The following is a 21,623-nucleotide window of genomic DNA, read 5'->3' on the forward strand; positions in this document are numbered from 1 at the left end:
TAGTAAGATTTTTAAAAAATTATTATAATTGAGAGTTTAAAAATATACCTGTGCAAACACATACATGTTTTATGTAGGCATATCCTTGCAGAATCTCGATTGGCTTACTTGTGTGAATGTCCACACATAGAAAATTATATTTAGTGTGTTTTAGTGAAATATACACTTTTAAGCTTAGTTTAGCATTTGGTGTATTGCATAAATAAATAAAAACATGTTACATATATTTAATTTTATTATCACTTGAAAGATTCTAAATCTGGCTCCTTATTCTGTGTCGGAAAATAATCTATAAGAGAGAGTGAGGAAGGAGAACAAGTGAATATGAATAATATACAAGATTGTGAATAATATAGCTTTTGAAATCAGAAGACCTAGATTCAAAACAATGATTCCTCACTAATAACACCTCTTAATTTCTCTAAGTCCCTTAGTTTCTACATCTCCAAAAAAATATAACAAATATAACCCCTATGTCTTACATAAACTATATGTATGTTCACACATGTGCACACAAACACACACACACATATAAACATATATATTTAATTTGGGTAGAAATGACTTTCAAGCTATCCATAAATTTTAATTATATGATTAAATGTAGCCATTTGCTGCTGTTTTTGCCTTCCTGGCATCGATTTACAACCACTTCTAAAAGAAAAAAAGCAGTCATGCTTAATCCATTTTCAAGAAGTATGGATTTAAGGGTCTTGATCTCACTTCAGTATTTTATTTTCTTCACTATGGTGATTGGATCAGAAATAAGCACACAAACTGGTGCAATGAGAATGTAGTCTGAGACATTGCAAGACTTTTCTGCTGGGATTTCTTGGGACAGAAATGACCCTGGAGCTATTACAATCCACCTTTGTAGCACAAATGGAGGACCTGACTACAAAATGCAAGCTTACCATGAGACACAAAGACGGAGCAGAATGGACTCTGGGAGTTGGTTGAGTTGCTGAATTGAAAATTCCAAAAAAATCTATATCTCTATTAAATTTTTAGCCATTTTTTAAAAGATTTTTATTTATTTATTCACTCATGAGAGACACAAGGAGAGAGAGAGAGAGAGAGAGAGAGAGAGAGAGGGAGAGACACAGGCAGAGGGAGAAGCAGGCTCCATGCAGGGAGCCCGACGTGGGACTCGATCCCAGGTCTCCAGGATCAGGCCCTGGGCTGAAGGCAGTGCTAAACTGCTGAGCCACCCGGGCTGCCCAATTTTTAGCTAATTTTTTAAGGACTTAATTTTATTTGATTTAAATCAAGAAGGAAATTGAACCTAAACAGAAAAATTTAAATGTGAAAAGGAATGCGGTGTGGAAGAAAAGAAAAAAAGGAAAGGAAAACATATGGGTAAATCTAAATAAGTAGATTATAAAGCAAAACATAAAAAGCTGATTTGAGAGTGGCCAAATGGTAAATGATTCTATGATTCTGCTCTATTTTTGAACAGGATAAAAATAATGATTAGTCCAAGAGTTTGGTAAAAAAAAAAAAAAAAAAAAAGGAAACATAAACTAACAATGCACATTGTCGATGTATCAGCGGTAAATGCCATTGTAAATGTACCTGTTACCATTAAACTAGATTTAGAATTTACCTGTTTCAAATTAATAGAGGAAAAATTAATAATATAAAATGTGTTCAGTACAACAGAAGACTGCCATTTTAAATGGTGCTGTAGATTCACACTTTGAAGCTTGCCATCTACCCATTGCTCATAACACATGTTGATGATAAAGTGTCAAAGTTAAAAATGACATAGCCATACTCCAAAACAAAATAAATGTCTTTTTGGACAAAAATAAAAAAGGAGGACAAGAATCGTCGCCCAAGACTGTTATCTAAAAACTGAGCTGTTGGGGATGTGGAGTCTTTTCATATGAAATGGGAGACTAGAGCTAAGAGCACTGTCCGAAATCTGGGCTGTAGGTTGCTTTTCTTTTAACTCTTGATAAGAGATCTAATGAGACTGTTGCTGATGGTTACCCACAGTTTCAGATATATGTAGCCATGTACCTATGAAAGCCATGAAAAATAACAATTTATTGTATCAGGAAATGACCCTCTCGCTCACTTGTTCAGTTACTACATATGTGATACTTATAATGTCATTAGTGAACAAGAAGCTATAATCACATTATAAAATTTGGCCATGGTTGGTAATAATATGGAATAAAAAACGGAGCAATGTCAAGATTGAAAGACATCAAGAAATAGTTAAAAAAATAAAATGAAAACAAACAGAATGTATTAAAATGCATCAGATTGTATTCAAGTAATGAAGTTGTCTCATAGTATATATTTTGTATACACACAAATATAAATACTTCTAAATATGATTTTAAGAGACTGATTAAGTTTACACATATGGGAGAATTTAATTTGCATTTTTGAAATAAATCTAACATACAGTACAATTACAAAGGATAACCTATTGCTCTGATGGATTTTTGACATATCAACTTAACTAAAGGTCCGGAATTCTCTCCAGTATGTTCTAGATTAGGGAGACTTCTAAGAGCTAGTCTCTTGCAAGAGTGTGGAAATAAAAGGGAAGTGTTGCCCATTTTGCAGCATATGCATATCTATACCAAAGATTCAACCAAACTACTCTAAAAGCCACTGTGAAGGGATTTTATAGATATAGATAAAGCTCCTAATAAATTGCAGTTAAGTTCATCAAAAGTGAGACTGCTCTGGGTAAACCTAACTTGATGAGTTGGAAGTCCATTAAAAGAGGGTTTAGGTCATCTCTGACCTCAGAGTTCATACAGCAATTGGATCTGCAATTACATGCTTTCCCCTGGGTCTTCCCTTCTTGACTGTATGTAGAAGACAAAATTCAGCATTTCAGCAGGGCTCCAGCTTGCTTATGGTCTTCTCTTCCTGATCATCTGCCCTTGGACTTTGAACCTAGTCAGCATCCACATTTTATGGATAATCTCCTGTTGGTTCTGCTCCTGTTTCTCTGGTTGAACGTAGGCCAAAACAGTTGACTAAAATACCTTTAAGTGTTTGAAAATAAAAATAGAATATGAATTTATCCTTGGCTAAAGAGAAATTGTGAAATATTTGATCCAAATTATAATGAAATCACTACATACCAAAGATGCTTGTATGATATAATTGTTATAAATTGTATAGTATGAGGTTTTGCTTTGAGTAAGACACCATGAATTTTGTTTTGAACAGTGTAAATTTTCAGAGACTGTTGAAATTCTGCTGTGAGTATGCATTAAGAAATAATGAATGTCAATTTTCAGACAAAAGATCCGTATTTAGGATAAAAGTTGATATATGCGACGACAAGAACACAGAGAGACAATCAAATGGGATATTTGGGAATATGAATATTAAAAGTGACAGAAAAAGTAGTAAAAGCACATGTAAGAAATTGCACACGAACAACCGGAATATAGCAATCAGAACTAGGAGAACATAAACCATGGAAAACTAAATAAAGCAAAACTGAAAGCAAATAGAATCCCTGAAGATAGTGGCAGAAGAGTGTTTGGAATTTCATTTTATTTATTTATTTATTTATTTATTTATTTATTTATTTATTTATGTGTGTTTGGAATTTCAAATGACATGGGGATAGAGAAGAAGTCATGCAATTACATAATTAGAGATTATCAATAACCATAAAAAGTTCATATTCATTGGATAGCCATATATATAGTAAGGACTCAACAGAGAAATAGAAGGAATAAGAAATATATAGATATAGATGATATAAACATAGAGACAGAATAGAGATACATAAAGAGACTTATAAAAATTGTCTCTCAAGAGCCTAGGAAGGAAGTCCTATGATCTATAGTTTACAAACTGGAGACCCAGAAATACTTTGTGATATAGTTCCAGTCTCATCCCAAAAGCCTGAGAACCAGGAGAACCTGGTATAAGGTATAGGGTATAAGTTCCAATTCAAGGCAGGAAAGATCGATGCTTCAAGTCAAGCCATCAGGCAAAGAGTGAATTCTTTCTTCCTCTATTTTTTGTTCTATTCAGGCTCTCAATGAATTGGATCATGCACACCCATACTGGCAAAGGCAATCTGCTTTATTCCATCTACTAATTCAAGTGATAACTTTCTGGAAACAACTTTATAGACACAGCTAGATATAATGTTTAACCAAATATCAGGGAACCCTGTGACACAGTTGACATATAAGGTTAACCATCATACCAGATGATTTTTTTTCTTCCCCTCCAGCCTCTCCTCACTCTGCTTGCCATAAAATGGCTCAAAACCACGGAACAGGTGCCCATCATTCTCCTGAGTAATTTCATTCCCAACCACCCCTGCAGACACACAAAACCCCTCTTTGCTCCTCTCCCCGACAGCTAAAAGCCCTATAGTAAGACTGATGTATAGATATACAAAGTTCAGTACATCTTAGTGGTGAGAGTATGGATTCTGCAGGCTGGCCTCAAACCTTGACCCCAGCAATCACTAGTTGTGTGAATTTGGGAAAGTTACCTCATCTCTCACTGCTTGCATTTCCTCATCTGTGAAATGGGGGTAGTGATAGTGCCCTTCAGAGGGCAGCGGTGCACATTAAACAAATCGGTGTGCATTCAGTACTCTAGGAGTGGATAGCGCATGGTAAGTGCTATGTGGTAGAATGATGCATTCATTGAATAAAGAAACAGTGGTAAGGGAAGTTCATGACCTTTAGCCCAAGACCCCTGGAAACACAAGTATAGCTGACTCAGTGAACAGAGGGAAAAGTGTACAACAGGCAAAACTCTAGGGGTCTCATTAAGATGACCTTAGGAAGGATTTTACTATAGGTTTTGTTCTTGTGCTAGGTGATGAGGTTCAGTGTCAAGAAAGATTTTGCTCTGGATTGTATGTTGTCAGAAAGCAGCAATCATGCTATGGTTGGGAATCCTTACAATTCTTATCTAGAAGGAAAGGGAAACAAACAAGGCCAAAGTTAACATGCACTTCATGAAGAAGCAGTAGTTATTCATATTTGCCAGGATAGGGCATATTTAGTTATTTTTGTATTGTGTTCTTGATTTTTGTCTCTGTTCAGATGTGATTACAGAGGGGTCTTGTTCAGGGATCCAACATGATCATGGAATGATGCTGTCTGATGTTTGCGTGTATTGTAAACTCATTCAGTAGGAGAACACGATAGGAGTACCAGGCCAGCTCCTACAAATGCCAAAACTGAGTTGTTTGTACCAGACCAGCTTTTCGATGCTATTCTCTCTCCTAGACATAAAGTTGAAGGAATGTAATACTCTCATTTATCCAGTATGCATTCATTGATGTTCTACTATGTGATAGGTACTGTTCCAAGGAGCTTTTTCATTATTTCTATATTGACTTATTTATTTTTTCTATATTGACTTTAAATGAATCAATTTTATTTAAAAATGACACATCAGAGTTTGTTTTGTTTTGCATGTTGTGGCACACTTACAAACAAATTAGAGTCTGTTTATGCCAATTTCATATTTGTTTTGATCAAAAAAACAAGTAACTTCATTTTTACGGAAATAATATTTCCAGGCCTTAGTTTCTAATATGATATTAATACAAAAATACTAGATCTTATCTCTGTCAATCTGTTTAATCTCCCCAAATATCAATTGAAACAGTTATTGTAATATCCCATTCTGCTTACCTAACAGAATCATTAGAGAAAATGAATTTAACAATTGGTAAAGCCCTTTGTAAACTAAAAAACATATTCTCTTATATTTAACTTGAAATATTTAAAATGATTATGAGAAAAGAATATTGGAAAGGATAATCTTTAAGGGCCATTTCATGTATGCCGTTTTATGAGTGGGATCATAATTTTCCAATTTCAAATTATTTTAAGGATTTTAGCCTTTCAAATTGGTTTTAACAATGCACTATTAAACATACCCATCATCCTGTCAAGTCCCTTTTCTGTAATAAATACTTAATTATGATATTATCCAAAGGAGAAATAAAGCATGCTTTATTATGATATGATTTATAACAGTTTCAGAGAATTTATCTTGGGGCCATCTGGGTGGATCAGTTGGTTAAGCACCTACCTTCAGGTCAGGTCGTGATCCCAGGGTCCTGGAATCAAAATCCACATAGGGCTTCATGCTCAGGGAGGAGTCTCCTTCTCCCTCTCCCTCTGCCCCTCCCTACTGCTCATCCTCTTTCTCAAATAAAAAAAAGAAAAGACAAGAAAAGAAAACCTATCTTGCAGAGAAGAAAGGATTACTTTTTTTTCTAGATCAAGGAAAATAATTGGATTTTGTTTCTCAAATAGGGAATAGCAATGAATAAAGTTTTTTAATCCATTATTCTCTATACTTATTTCTAATAATTACTGCATTAAATTTATTTATTTATGCCTCCTGGTCTCACTTGAGACATTGACTTTCTAGGCAGGAAATCTTGTTTGTTCATTTTGTTTTCTTCTAACTTAGTTTCTCTAGCATTCAGCAAAAGTTTCTGGAAAATGGTAAGCATTAGATACATGAACCAAATGAAAAGCATGTGGATTTTGGAAAAATTAATCTGACATGTGCAATATATTCAAAACTCCTGTTAATTAGACTAATTCAGGAGACTACAGCATATGCCAATATAATGAGGAGGGCCAGTGAGCCGGCCATGGAAGTATGTATTGAATGCAAGACAGGTGAGACAGACACACTGAGACACATAGAAACACTCCCATGTCCATAGCTGGACTTTTACTTAGACTGACTTCTAAATCTAGCAAGCCCAATTTCTTCTTCAACTGGAATTATCTCTGGCCTAAAATAAAAAAAAAAAAAAAAAAAAAAAAAGGATTAAAGCCACGTCTTCCTTAAAATTTTCTTGAAACATTATGGTCCATATTACTTGCTCCCTTCTTGGGATAGATTTTTAAAAAGTCAAATTAGTGCAGTGGAAAGATCATTAACTTTATTTTTTTTTACTGAAGTTCAATTTGCCAACATATAGTATAACACCCAGTGCTCATCCCATCAAGTGCCCCCCTCAGTGCCCATTACCCAATTACCCCAACACCCCAACCACCTCCCCTTCCACAACCCTTTGTTCATTTTTCAGAGTTAGGAGTCTCTTATGGTTTGTCTCATTAAGATCATTAACTGTGAATGCAAAGAGGTCTGGGTTAAAATTCAGCTCTACTGATCAATAGACATTAATGCAGATGTCTCTATGTAAATTCCATCACACTCCTGGCACTCATTGTCATTGTATCCTTTAGGATTGTTGTCATAAGTAAATTAAATTAAATGACATAGAAGAACAGTGGGTGTTAATCCCTACTGTACTGAAAACAAATAGCACTGATTGCAAACTTTTCTTAGTTTTGTCACTCAACTAAAATATGCAATAATGTCTTTGTAGCTTCCATATCATCCAGTGTGTGACTAATATATCTTGTTCACTATTTGGAATTATTGCAATTAACTCTATATCTTTATACCTGTTCTCATTCTTTAACTATTGGATCTATAACTTTGAAAAATGTCTAAAATAGTGCTACAGATATATGAGTATTTAAAACTTAGAGTTACTGGAAACAATGATGAATTATGATGGTCTACTGGAACTGAATTTCATTATTGGATGTATTCACAATACCAGATGGAAATACTAGTTTCCTACTCATTAGTGACTAATTTGAGATGCAAAATAAATAATTAAATGATAGTAACATTCATTTTTTTTTTCATTTAATGATAAATACAAGTTGGAAAAAATCACCATCTATTAATATATTTAATTATTGCATAGAAGCTTTTTGACTATCATTTTGCATTTTGCAGCTGATCTAAGTAACTCAACCAACAAAATTTAACTTTTTTTTTTTCTTTTTTTAAGTAGGGGCAAAGGGCAGAAGGAGAGAGAATCTTAAGCAGGTTCCACACCCAATGTGGGGTTTGATCTCAGAACTCTGAGATCATGATCTGAGCTAAAATCAGGAGTCTCATGCTTACCCAGCTGAGCTACCGAGGTGGCCCAAAATTTAAACTTTAAAGCAAATACTATCTTTGGCTTGAATCATTGATTAAAAAGAAGAATGGCAAAGAACAATTATTTTTCTAAGTTTCTATGAAATTAATGTTCTAATAAGATGACATGTCTATATATGATGCCGAATACTTCTAGTAAATAATAAAATGCAAAAAACTATTATAAAGTATATTTGTTTGTACTTTGCCACAATCTTTGCATTGTCTTTAGAAAGTTTCTGCATTATCCATGGTGCATGTTTAAAAATATGAAATTTCTATTGATTTCTCCCTAAATTTACATCTATCTAAGTAATAGACAAAAACTACATAATTCACAAACTTGTGAAAAACTGTCAGATTTACTTCAATTATTCACTTTGCTGGCTCACATTCAGCTCTTTCCGATCTTATTATACATGTAGGCAATAAGTGATTAGAGCTCAAATGAGTTGGAAATTCATGTTTCCAATGGAATTAGCATACAGTAAATTATAATTCACAAAGGATCTATAAAAGAAGCAAGTTAATAATTGAAAATAAGATATAGCATGATCCATAATAGGAAACACTGTTATAAGTCTGAAAATTAAAAATAAATTGCCCTTGACATATAGGCCAAATAGATGGTCTTTCATTTACTTCTTTTTAATATATTTATGTCCTGTTTTCAATATTTGGAATCCATTTTTTAACTTTTTATTTCCTTTGTTAGAACTTGTTTTTTCTTCTTTGTTTGATTAGAACATTATTTCACTTATTTGTTTTTTGGACAATTGGTCATGATTAGTATCACTTTAGAGGATGACTATTGTTTTAAAGATTGTCTCGGGACACCTGGGTGACTCAGCAGTTGAGCATCTGCCTTCGGCTCAGGATGTGATCCTGGAGTCCCGGGATCAAGTCCCAATAGGGCTCCCTGCATGGAGCCTGCTTCTCCCTCTGCCTTTGTCTCTGCCTCTCTCGCTCTCTGTGTCTCTCATGAATAAATAAATAAAATCTTTTAAAAAATTTAAAAAATAAAGATTCTCTCCCTCTCTCCTAAATAAATAAATAAATAAATAAATAAATAAATAAATAAATCTTTTTAATAAATGGGGGCACCTGGGCAGCTCAGTCATTAAAGCATTGACTCTTGGTTTTAGCTCAGTTCATGATCTCAGGCTCAGCATTCAGTGTAGAGTCTGTTTGAGGATTCTCTCTCACTCTCTCTCTGACCCTCCTCCCACTGGTGCTCTCTCTCTCAAAATAAATAAACGAACAAATAAATAAATAAATAAATAAATAAATAAATAAATAAATTTAAAGATTGTTTTATAATATACGTTGGCTGGAATAGTTTTCTTCTAAACTAATTGCACATTTGTGTTTTTGTTCAGACTTATTATATCTTAGGGTTAAATGAAAGGAAAGGGAAAACTAACATTTATGAAGTCCTGATGATCTGTTTGATAAATTATTGCATTAAAATGTTCATAGTAATAATATTAGACCTATAAAGATAAGGAAATTAAAATATGTATATGATGGTATAACAATTTGAACCTTGCTTTATGGAACTCAATAGCTCATGTAATTTCTTCTGTCAAGTGAGAGAATGGGTAAATTAGTTTGAGAAAACTCAGTATCTTATCTGAATGCACAAGTTCTAGAAAAAGAGAAGAGAGAAAAAGCCAAAACATAACATGACATGATACTGCAAATAATGGAGTTTTCTGTAAATTTAAGTCTAACTTTGTATCAAGTATGGAACACTTTCATTGTAGGGATCACATAGGTCCTTGCTGAGACCTTTGTATGTATGATCCTTAAATGTCTCTGGACCAAGCACATAAAAGTGACTCAACTATGACCCAGCATAAAACAGTCAAGCCAATGCCAATTCAAAACTTAAATGTTTTCTGCTAAAATTACATTTGACTAATACTTTGTTTAATAAATACTTTAGGGGGGATTCCTGGGTGGCGCAGCGGTTTGGCGCTTGCCTTTGGCCCAGGGCGCGATCCTGGAGACCCGGGATCGAGTCCCATGTCGGGCTCCCGGTGCATGGAGCCTGCTTCTCCCTCTGCCTGTGTTTGTGCCTCTCTCTCTCTCTCTCTCTCTGTGACTATCATAAAAAAATAAAAAATTAAAAATTAAAATTAAAAAAAAATAAATAAATACTTTAGGGCAGTCCGGGTGGCGCAGCAGTTTAGCACTGCCTTCAGCCCAGGGCATGATCCTGTTGACCCGAGATTGAGTCCCACATGGGGCTCCCTATGAGGAGCCTGCTTCTCCCTATGCCTTTGTCTCTGCTTCTCTCTCTCTCTCCTCTCTCTCTCTCTCTCTCTCTCTCTCTCTCTCTCCGTCTCTCTCTCTCTCTATATATATATATAGAATACAATAAAATAATAAATAAATAAATAAATAAATAAATAAATAAATAAATAAATACTTTATATGAGTTCTAGTCTTTTTGATCCATTAGGAGTATTGTGCAGTCAAGTTACAAAGCTTTCCATTGCTCTCTTGTCCAGAAACCCATGGATTCAAGCTCCTAAATATTTTTCAAGCTTCATCAATCACTTTGACAGCCATTGGGATAGATCAGAGACCCATAAAAGGCTGCATTTTGGATGAAAAAAGCAATGCAGTGGAAAAGTGTTACAAATGAAAGCTCTTCATCATCCTATATACAACCTACCTGGATTTTCGTGTATTCACAGAAAAAGAAAAAAGGGATAAATTTAATTAGTGCAATGACAGTAAGGACTGAAAAGGTAAGAATATTTTTACTTTTTAAAAACTACTAATCAATCTGTCGGAAACATGTCTTTCATGAAACTTAATTGTTCATCATGATTTGAAAGTTTATATAATCTAGTTTTTAAATTGGTTTTTAAAAGTTCTTGACTAATGGTTTATTAAAAACAGAATCCTTTTAATAATTATCCCGATGTAGAAAGCAAGACAATAAAGAAATGTATTTAATAGAAATAATTGAAGAACAGATACCTTTTTTAAGTGCTAACTCATGTATTCTTGACAGTTTTCTAGAAAATACAGTTGGTACTGAGTTACAAAAGAATCACAATTTCCTGACTTTCTACACTCCTAGTCATTGCTTGGGGGCTTTATCTATTTATAGAGTGACTTCTGTTACTATCAATTATGTCTTCCCAAGTTTTGATCCTACCAACAAATATTAATCTCAGAAGGAATGCCCAAGTAATCGTTATGTGATCTACAAACAATTAGAGATCTTCTTATGCTTAGACAAATGGATGGTCAGAGCTGTCAGTCTGATAAGATAAGGTTTTGGAATCCTCAGAAATGTCCTCCCCACTGCCCTTTTTCCACTCCTCACCATAAGGATGTGTTATGCTTTATATTTCTATAGTCTTCTAAGAAGTATTTTGTGAGGGTTCTTCGTGCATATATGAGAACAATAATAATGTTGGTTCACAACACCTCTTTAGCCAGTACCAGTGACAATTTAGCCTATGAGTTAAAAAAGCAAAACTGTGCATGAGAAAAGACTCAAACACATATGTAGGTTAAAAAATATACTCTGTTAAACATATATATTATTCATATATGATATATAAATATGATTCATATATGATATATAAATATGAATAATATATATATTTGTATAAATATATATAATATTCAAAATCTATGCTTGGATATGATTAACATCTCTAATTTCTAAAGTAAATAGAATTCACCTTCTAGAAATCTTCCAACACATCAGTTCCCATCTTGGTTCAAATTGAGGCATCTAAACTTAAAAACATAAACTTTATTAAAGATTTGGACAATTGTAAAGCTTTTAATACTCTCTACCTCTATAATTAAGAGAGATTAGAATGACTTATTGACTTTAGTGCTAGCCATAATAGTAATTCTATTGTTATTTGTGAGATGAACTTAAATATTCAAGAATATAAATAGTAAAATGATCTCTTTATATGCATGGTTTAAAATTCGAGTTCATAGTTCATATTTTGAGTCTACTGTGAGTATGGAGTCTTGTCCTTAAAGCTTAATTAGATCAATATTTAACAAAGTATTAAAAATTGGCCTATTTTTAATCCCTCTATTAGCATTTTATTATTTACATTTTCAATGCATATTATTTTTATTTCACCAAAAAAAAACAAACAATAAAACCACAGAGGAATGGTATTTCTTTGTACTAACCTACATAACAATGAATTATTGCACAAAGTCTGTCAAATATAGACACCTGGTTCACTTATTTATTTAATCATCCAAGGAATATATATATATACCTCGCACCTATTTCAGTCCGTGTACTGTGCAAACAATGGAGATGCTGATGAGGAACCAAAAGAAGATCTCATCCTCACTGATCCAATTCCTTTGGAAGAATGTATATATTTAGGCATTCATGGTAGTTTGAGTATATTTTCCTTCTGTCCATTCCATTCTGATTTTTTTAAACAAAATTGTGGCAATGGTTTAGCATTATAAGAGGGAGTAATGAACTATGATTTGAAAAATCTGGATATGGAAAACTTATATTCTTATCTCTGACACTGATGTGTTATCCAAACATGAGAAAGTTATTTAAATGTTTCCTTAAGTACATAAGTTCCTTATGTGCTTTTAAAGTGTCTCTTCCTCTATCCCATGACACTCTCTCTTCCTCACCCCAGACCCTAAGCTTCTAGAAGTGAGACCTGAACTGTATCTTGTTTTTGTTTTTTCTTTTTAGACCATAACTTAGCTAAATGACCCATGGAATAGTCAGGGTTCAAATATAGAAACTTTCAACTCAACTGAACTTAAAGAAAAAAAAAATAGTCTGACCCAAATATCCCCTTTGATTTTCACAAACATAAATATTACTATAGTTAATATTTATATTAGCCACTATTCCGGGAAATAACATTAATAACTAATGCATATGAAGTTCTTTAGTCACTGTTCTATTCTGACAGTATTCTTCTTACTTAATACTTTCATAATCTCAAAGAGTGTACCATTTTACAGATGAGAACAGTGAAGTACTGAGAAGCTTGGTAACTTGCCCAAGGATACTCAGTAGAAAAATGAAGACATTTTTATTGCTCACATTAATGTTAAGTTCTCCCTTTTCAAAGAAGTTCACTAGTAATTATAATAATGTATTTTTCTTTGGCTCTTCTTTCCTTCTTTAACTTCTTATTTTGTAAATTTATAAGTATATGCCAGCATAATTAACAGCATTCAAATATTCTTGTTTCATTGATACCCCTAACTCATTTCTGATAGATTATTTTAAATTAAGTCCCAAATATTGTATGATCAGCTTTAAATAATGATAATAACATATACATAACTTAAAATAATTCCTTAGTAAAATCAATAGGTACTTGTTCAATTTCACTACCCTTTATTGCATAATAATAATTTTTTAGGAATAACTTCTCAATTCAGGAACCTAACCTGATATAATTTTGTTTTGATATCCTTAATTCAACAGCCTTTAATAACCTACTTTTCTCAGTCTTTCCCTCTGCTACTTTTATCTTCTTATCATTTTTTAAAGATTTTAATTATTTATTCATGAGAGACACAGAGAGACAGGCAGAGACGCATAGTCAGAAGGAGAAGCAGGCTCCCTGTGGGAAACCTGATGTACGACTTGATTCCAAGACCCCAGGATCATAAACTAAGCCAAGAAACATTTTTAAAAAGATTTTTATCTTATTTGTTTTTTAGAGAGAGAGAGAAAGAGTGCATGAGCAGGAGAAAGGGTAGAGAGAGCAGCAGGGGGGAGCGAAAGGGGAAGCAGACTCCCTCTGAGAGGGGAGCCCCACCAGGCCCAATCTCATGACCCTGAGATCATGACCTGAGCAGAACCAAGAGTCAGTTGCTTAACTGACTGAACCACCCAGTTGCCCCTCTTCTTCTATTTTCAAATCTCATTTTAATTCTCCATTCATCTTAGCAAAATATTGATGAATCCTTCTTTGATGTTCTTACTAAATTGCTGCATAGGTGGCATTCCATGTACTCAGGCTAGGTTTATTTGATGTCACTGCAGTAGAGAATAAAATCCTGAGGGACAGCCAATGCGCACTCTGCTATTTTCGATGATCACTAAATCAAGTGTAAACTCCATAGCAGTAAAGATCTCCACAGCAGATCTTTCTCATAGCAGTAAAGCATCTAATTCCCTTAATAAATCTGACATATTAATGTAATTTAGGGCACATTTCACTTACTATAAACATATTGTACAAAATATTTTAAATCCATAAGAGATAATTAGAAAAATAAAGATTGTCTTGAAACAGATTAGAGGTAACTACAATTAATACATTGACATATTCTATTTTCTTATTTACAAATGTGTATAAAATAAATTTAACAAAATATAGATACATTTAAGAAAAGTTGAATATTATAGGATGAGAAATAAATTTAAGCAGAATGAGATTCAATCTACTCATTCCAATTTTTAAAACCATGAATAAATTTACCAGGACTTATTACTACTTTGCTTCATGAAGTGGGACCATCTTCAGTACTTATTTTCTAGAGATTAAATGAGATAATATAAGAAAATGTTTAGAACAGAGCCTGACAGTAAGTGCTGAGAAAAGGTCCACTCTCTGTACCATTATCCCCATTACCCTAATGTGAATCCTGAAGCACAGAGTGGATAAAACTTGCCCAGTCCTTTCTTTTATATACAGAAAGGTCTGCAACCCCGAGAGAGTATCAACTCCTAGCTCTACAAAGGCTTTTCGTAGACCTCTGAGCAAATGGAGTGCAGGAAAATTGCAAACCCTAGTCTGTACAGTTATCAAGTTGCTTTCTTTCTATTATTCTATCCATATAATTATCTTAACTACAGTGCTCCATTTATGGCAATAGATTTCACAGGAAGCAACTCCATCCTGGTATTGAAATACTGAAGAAGAAATAACAGAGGTGAAGATGGGGACAATATCTGGCTGCCTTCAGCAAAAGCAATAGAACAGTGGAGTAGATTTCAAATCATTTCTCAATAGAAACACAAACATATGATGGACGCGATATGAAAAGTTCTCCAACCTTCTATTAGTATCACACTGTTGCTCTTTTCCGATGGCTTCAATCTCTTTGAGGGCCATTTTGCTTATCAAATTTTATTATGTTCACATTTAGAATAATAGTCTAAGATTCTATCACTATACTGGTTATAACTCCTTTTAATAACATTTTATCTATACCTATATCTCTGTGTTTTTTATTTCCCTATGGTCAGAAATATTTTCTTAGGAATTTGAGAAAGGCCATGAGAATGAAAAGCAGAAACCATTAACTTAAGAACCTTTATGTTTTAAATATCTAATCCTGTTCCTGTGATCTATAGGACATATTAGTGGCCATGACTAAGCTTACATGTAAATATAATCTCATAAAAAGTACTCAACAAATATAATAGCCAAGGCTAATAATATCTCCTCTTGACAATTTTATTCATGTCATAACACGTTTGATTACTTTTTTTTACACACACTGAAGTGCCAAATTAACCTTCTTAATATAAATTGGCAAACTTCATCAACCATATAAGAATTATAGCCCTCTAGTGTTATGAATGTATTTCACTAAGATCTCATGTTAGGTAATGTTAGAAATAATTCTCCACTCTTGTAGCAGTCTTAATGTAAACAAAATATATGCATTTATATTCACCTCCACTCAATTTCAGACCCAGTAGGCAAGAATATATCTGTAGCCAACATACCTACACAATAAGGAGATGTTGGTTTATATTTCCAATTTCAATTAAGTATCAAATTTACACATAACCAAAAGATAAACATGGAACCAAGTGTAATTATTCCAAATTATATAAAATACATTTAAGATTTAATTGCTTTGATTTTTTAGACAAAAATATATTCAAATTTGGAGGAGAGCACAGATATTTGTTATTACAATTCAGGATTTTCTACTTAAGTAATTATCTTTGTATTATACCTTCCTTTGTCACCCAGGCAGAGTACCATAAAATAATCTTGAAAATATTTACTAATGCTTCAAATATTTTGAGGTTTGCTTTAGACTCTAGAAGTAAAATAGTTTATTTTAACAAGAAAAAAAAAACAAGGCAGGATTTTAAATGTACTAGAAATTTTTAAAATGCATACTGAGGACACAGTTCAGAAACCTAGGAAAGAAATTTGTAGCTGAGAGAGGAGGCCCAGATATGACATTTGTTGTTTACATTTCGGCAATTCCATTAATGCACTGGAAAACATCAGCTTCCAAACACTTAGAGGCATAGTTCTGTTCTTTTGACTTCATCTTTTCTGTTTGATAAATATCCCTTGCAGTTTAAGGTCTGCACATGTCTAAACTACAGCATACTAACTCTGGTAAAATCAAGAATTTGCTTTAAATTAATCAAAATGTGTAATATAGTCAGGTAAATATGATAAACTCATAACATATATACAAATATTTTAAAACTGTGAAGTTCAACTATCCTCAAATTAAAGCAAGTTATGTCTCAGGAAATGTGTAGACATATATGAAGTGCAGCAGTGGTTCAGTTGGGAGGGGACCATAGCCACTGCGCTAGTAGAGGTAAAGAGGAAAGGCAGTTAGCCAGGCCAGTGAGCTGCCTGTAGAGATATGAGAGCAAGCAGATGGTATTCCCAATGATGCAGATATTATGATGATCTCAATCATCCCAATAAACCTGAAGAACACATAATTTGGTAACTTGTCCAAGGTCACACAGCTAGTGAATGACTTTGTGCTGGACTGTGACTGAACAGACACTCTGGCTCTAGGCCTCATACTATCAGCAGGCAGACTATATTTGCATATGTTTAAGGACATTTATCCAGAATATTTCTCCATATTTCCTCCGTTATCGCCTGAAGAGAGAAAGGAAAAAAAGCACATTTCGCATTTTCTATACTCTCGGTCTTTTTTTTTTTTTTTAATCCAATATGCTGAATAAAAGTATGTAGGTTTCACCAATAAAAATTATGTGTTACATATGACACTCTGGGGCTTTATTTATTTTTAAAGATTAATTTATTTGAGAGAGAGGGCACGCATGCAAGCCTGGGGTGAGAGTACAGGGGAAGGATCTCAAGCAGACTCCTCACAGAGCCCAGAGCCCGACGTAAGGCTCGATCTCAGGACCCTGAGATCATGAGCCGAAATCAAGAGGTGAACATTTAATCAACTAAGCCACCCAGGTGCCCCTAGAGTTTAAATATTAATTTTTTTCATAAGTAAAACATAATTTTCTTAGAAGCAGTAATTTTAAAGACAGCTTTTTTTCTTATAAGGAATACCAAAGTTTAATACAAGAAAATCATCGATAATTGATTTTTTTCAATAGAGAATAATAATATTAAAAAGATCATGGTGGTGATTCATGTTTCAGGTCCAACATATAAAAATCTTGGAAGTCAGCACTCTGCCCAAAACAAGAAAGAGCTGGGCAAACCAAACATCAATGACTTTTTTTGGTTCATCAGAGAACTGAGGTCATGGGGCAAACCATCACTTCCAAATCTGGGGATATAAGCACATTCAGAGATTTGCAGCAACTGAGATCACCTGGAACAGGAGCCCTTGGAGTGGGAATAGGAAGTAACAAATGGTAATTTAAAGACTGGTTGGAGGCTTTGCATGTTAATAATAGCAAGTGAGTGAGAAAGTCCTGGGAAGCCAAAGTCTAGCACAGCCATAAAAAAGTTGTGGATCTTTCTCTCCAAGGAAACCTGCAAGGTTCTCATGGTGAGTATAGAGTGAGGATTCCCTTAAGACCTTGACAGAACAGAAGTGCAATTATTTCATGTATTTTGTGTGATTTTTTTTTCTAAGAGGGTAAATTTTATAGTTATATTAACTAGTATACTAGTTATACTATTTTATCTGGAATTGGACATTCATTGCATTTTAATAAGCTACTATTTAAACTTAGCTGTTATCCCTTCTCACCATAAATTAAGCATTGCAGGTCAGATTGGTTGGAAGGGAGTCTCTAAATACACTTTAGTATAATTGAGGTGTATTATGATTAACACTTGTGGGTAAGGGAAGAAACAGGAAAAGACAATGGGAGAATTTGAGTTGCTCTGTAATCTCAAAGACCACAGGCAATCTCACAGAGAGCCAAGAGTCTGGGATGGCCCTACAGAAGTTTCCCTAAGCTGGTGAGAGGCCAGGATTTTATACTCATAAATTGAGCAGTCCTTGAAATCAGACTCTTCCTGGGGTGTGTGCTCAACAAAATAGACTCTTTGGCCAAGGAAACATCATACGTGGTTTGACAGCTAAGTACCATCAGTTTGTATTACTCCCCAAATACAGGAGATCCGGATGGCACATCAGAGCAACCACTTCAGAATAGTAGATTATAATTCATTTAGTCTCAGAAAACAAAAAATGAAGACAAATTATCTATGGTTATACTGTAGACTCATAGTACAAATAAAATGAAAACATACAACTTACTACTTAAAAATTTTGAAAAGGCAAAATTATTCATTATAATTTGAAATGTATCTTCTAAACCCTGACTACTTAAAATATTTTGTGGTAAGAATAAATAATAATTTTAATTAAAAATTTACAAACAAGTTTTAGCCTAAAACAACTTTTTAATAAAGTATCAGAAAGTTTTCAAGACATGGTATCAATAATAATTTCATTGGAGTTATGTGAAATCCATAGAAACTGAAATATTTTTGACTGAAAAAATATTTGTTTGTTCTAGTACTCAAAATGCAGACTGTGCCAAAGAAAGGTGATGATCTAATTCAAATAGCATGTAAAATATTGATAATCTTCATCTGTTCTACACTTAGAAGTATCTGATGGGAGAAGCAGAGAAAATATCCCTTCAACAATCAACAAAAAATCATGTTTATTTTCACTTGACATGGTAGCTGCATCATTGTTAAAGAATATCTTAGGACTTCTGACACCATGTGCTCTGCCAGACTCAGGTGTTCTTTAATTTCTCAGAATAACACTGGGATGACAGTCATTAACAGCATCCCCCAATTAATACAGAGAAAATGCATAAGCAGAGAAGTGTCATTCTATATTTCCAAAACCTCAAAATGAGTATTTTAATAATCTCCACTTTTGTCTTCTGAATCTTCTCTCCTTATGGTGTGTACATATAACTTCTACAAAGAAAATAGATGTGAAGAAATCGAAATACTACTGCAAATGGTAATGCACTTATCATTTCCCTGACTTAGCAAATTATTTAAACATTATATGTAGAAAATATGGATTAAAATTTATAGTAATCACTTCTTATAGACCACTGCATAATGATTTCTTAATACCAAGACATATATGCTACCTCATAGCCATATTAGAAACTCTGTCTCTTAACGAAGTGGCAGTTCTTATCTTTTATTTTACTGTCAAAACTCAGCCTAGTTAATGCCATTTGCCCTTTCTCTAAATGGAGAATATCTCTCTATGATGGTAAGGAGGAAAAATTCAAAATTTTGGACAAGTTTCATCCAGAAACATAACCAATTGAGTTAATTTCAAGAGTGAGGTTCAGTTGAAAGGGAGAACCCAGAAATTTAAGGTTGACCTAATTCGTATGCAGATTTATGTCCCACAGATTTTAATGTCAATGGGTGGTTTCTATATTAGTGTAAGGTTTTTTTTTTTTTTTTTTTTTTTAGAGATTTATTTATTTACCTTAGAGAGGAGGATTTCCAGCCAACTCTCCATGGAGTGTGGAGCCCAATGAGGAGCTCCATCCCACATCCCTGAGATGACACCCTGAGTTGAAACCAAGAGTTGGCTACTTAACTGGCTTGGTCTCCCATGTGCCCCCACATTAGTGTAAGTTTTGCTATAAATAGTATCCTTGAAATTTACTTGTGTGAATCTGATTAGGTGAGTAAGATGGCAGTATTGAATGCAGGGATTTAAGACACCATATTGAATTGATTTTTATATTACACTACTCTTCTTCCCTTTGAGGGAAGGTGCTTGAATTATATGTGGCAACATAAAGTTTATAGAACAGGCACTATGTCTCACTAGGGTTCTTCCCAGCAGGCCAGGGATGATTAATTTCAGAAACTTCTCACAAACCACAGATTATTCAGGAATACTTAAAAAGTTTGTTGAGACACAGAATCCAGAAACTTTGTGAGACAGAATTTAAATCCAGTCCCAATCTGTTTCAAACATATACCTGTTAGAATGCCAGGGGGCAAGAGGTGGGAAACGGCTCCAAGGAAGGGAATGCTGGAAGTAAGAATGATAAGGCCCTGGGGAAACTATCATGACTGGAGAAAGAAGTTTAGCATGAGACCAAATTGAGCAAGAGTCCACAATGCAAGAAGGAGCATTGCTTTCATGTGCTGTGTGGGAGACTGAGATATACTGAGGAGCACAGGGGGTGTTTGGAAGAGAGGATATGTCAGTGAAGCTGTGATGGCAAGAGGAATCCCTAATCTGGGAGTTGTGTTTAGAAGTACTTCATATTGCATATGCATGTACACACACACGCATGCGCGCACACACACTCACATATTAAATACAATCTAGAATTTTCAGGGCTTTCTGTAACTCAGGATCTGTCACTCAGGTCTGCCATAGCAAAAACTATAGCCATCAATACCTATCTTAGAAATTCTTGCATTTCAGTCTCAGGGAGTTGACTCTTTTCACCTGATGCTTTTGACATAAAAACAAGAGGCAGTAATGTCAAATGCTGAGAGCTTTGTGGTTTGTGCCATGGGGTCGACATCACAAAAAGACACCGTTTGTTTGTTCAGGAAGGACTTGAGTAGTGCAGTGTTTAGAAAGAGAAGTGACAAATGATTAACATGTCAAATCTTTCCTCTTATGTCGCATTAAAGCAAGACTTAGGCATGCTAAAGCTTTCTTTCTAAGTAGCGTCAAGGGCCTCTTTTCTTGTCCTTTGTTCTTCGATACATGGTTCTGGTGAAATTCACAAATTAACAGAACATTTCCAACAGCTGCACACAGTGATTGACAACCAAAGTTCATTGTTTACTTTGCATTCTGTTTATTTGCTCTGAAAGCATACTGGCCTGCTTAGTAGGATAGAAAACATTTTATTTAAGTTCATTTGCTCATTTCAGCTTTAAAATATTCAAGTGTGTATGTGATCCTATATTTAAGTGTGTGTATGTGATCCTATATTTATATTCACATGCCACGAATATGAGAGGCTTGTCTGGACTCCTGGCCCAATAGCTTAGCCATGAGAAACTATCTGATAATAAGAGTAAAGCATTTTTCTATTAACTTGCAAGATATAAGAAAACTATTAAGAGATAAAAAATTCAACTTCAGAGAGCAGTGAGCAACAGGACTGTCATGATTACAAAGAACTAAAATCATTCAGGATAATTATATACGAAACAATCTTGTCCATTATAATCTTTTCAAAAAGAAGTGACTTCACCTAGGACCTAAAAGTTTTTAGATAGTAGAGGACTTTGAGATATTTACATCTAAGCATTTTTGGGGATTTCTTTAAAGTAATTTAGAAGACTCTGGAGAAAATCTAGAAATCCTGCTAATGCAGTAGGTGAAGAAGATTCAGATCAACATGATTTGAAATATTGTTGTAAGTTGAACATGATTGTCACCATCAGCAGATGAAAATA

The 21,623-nt window shown here is 34.0% G+C and overlaps 1 long non-coding RNA gene across 1 annotated transcript in view; it reads left to right on the top strand.

Annotated features, from left to right (window-relative positions):
* Window positions 1-17,730, top strand: part of LOC119877795 — a 105,503-nt gene extending 87,773 nt beyond the window's left edge. Inside the window, exons 2-3 of the long non-coding RNA XR_005382602.1 lie at window positions 10,503-10,745; window positions 17,381-17,730. This is a non-coding gene — a long non-coding RNA (uncharacterized LOC119877795). The remainder of the gene's footprint in view (window positions 1-10,502; window positions 10,746-17,380) is intronic.
* The last annotated feature ends 3,893 nt before the right edge of the window (window positions 17,731-21,623 follow it).

This window comes from Canis lupus, chromosome 32 (assembly GCF_011100685.1).
Source record: "Canis lupus familiaris isolate Mischka breed German Shepherd chromosome 32, alternate assembly UU_Cfam_GSD_1.0, whole genome shotgun sequence".
Taxonomy (NCBI): Eukaryota; Metazoa; Chordata; class Mammalia; order Carnivora; family Canidae; genus Canis; species Canis lupus.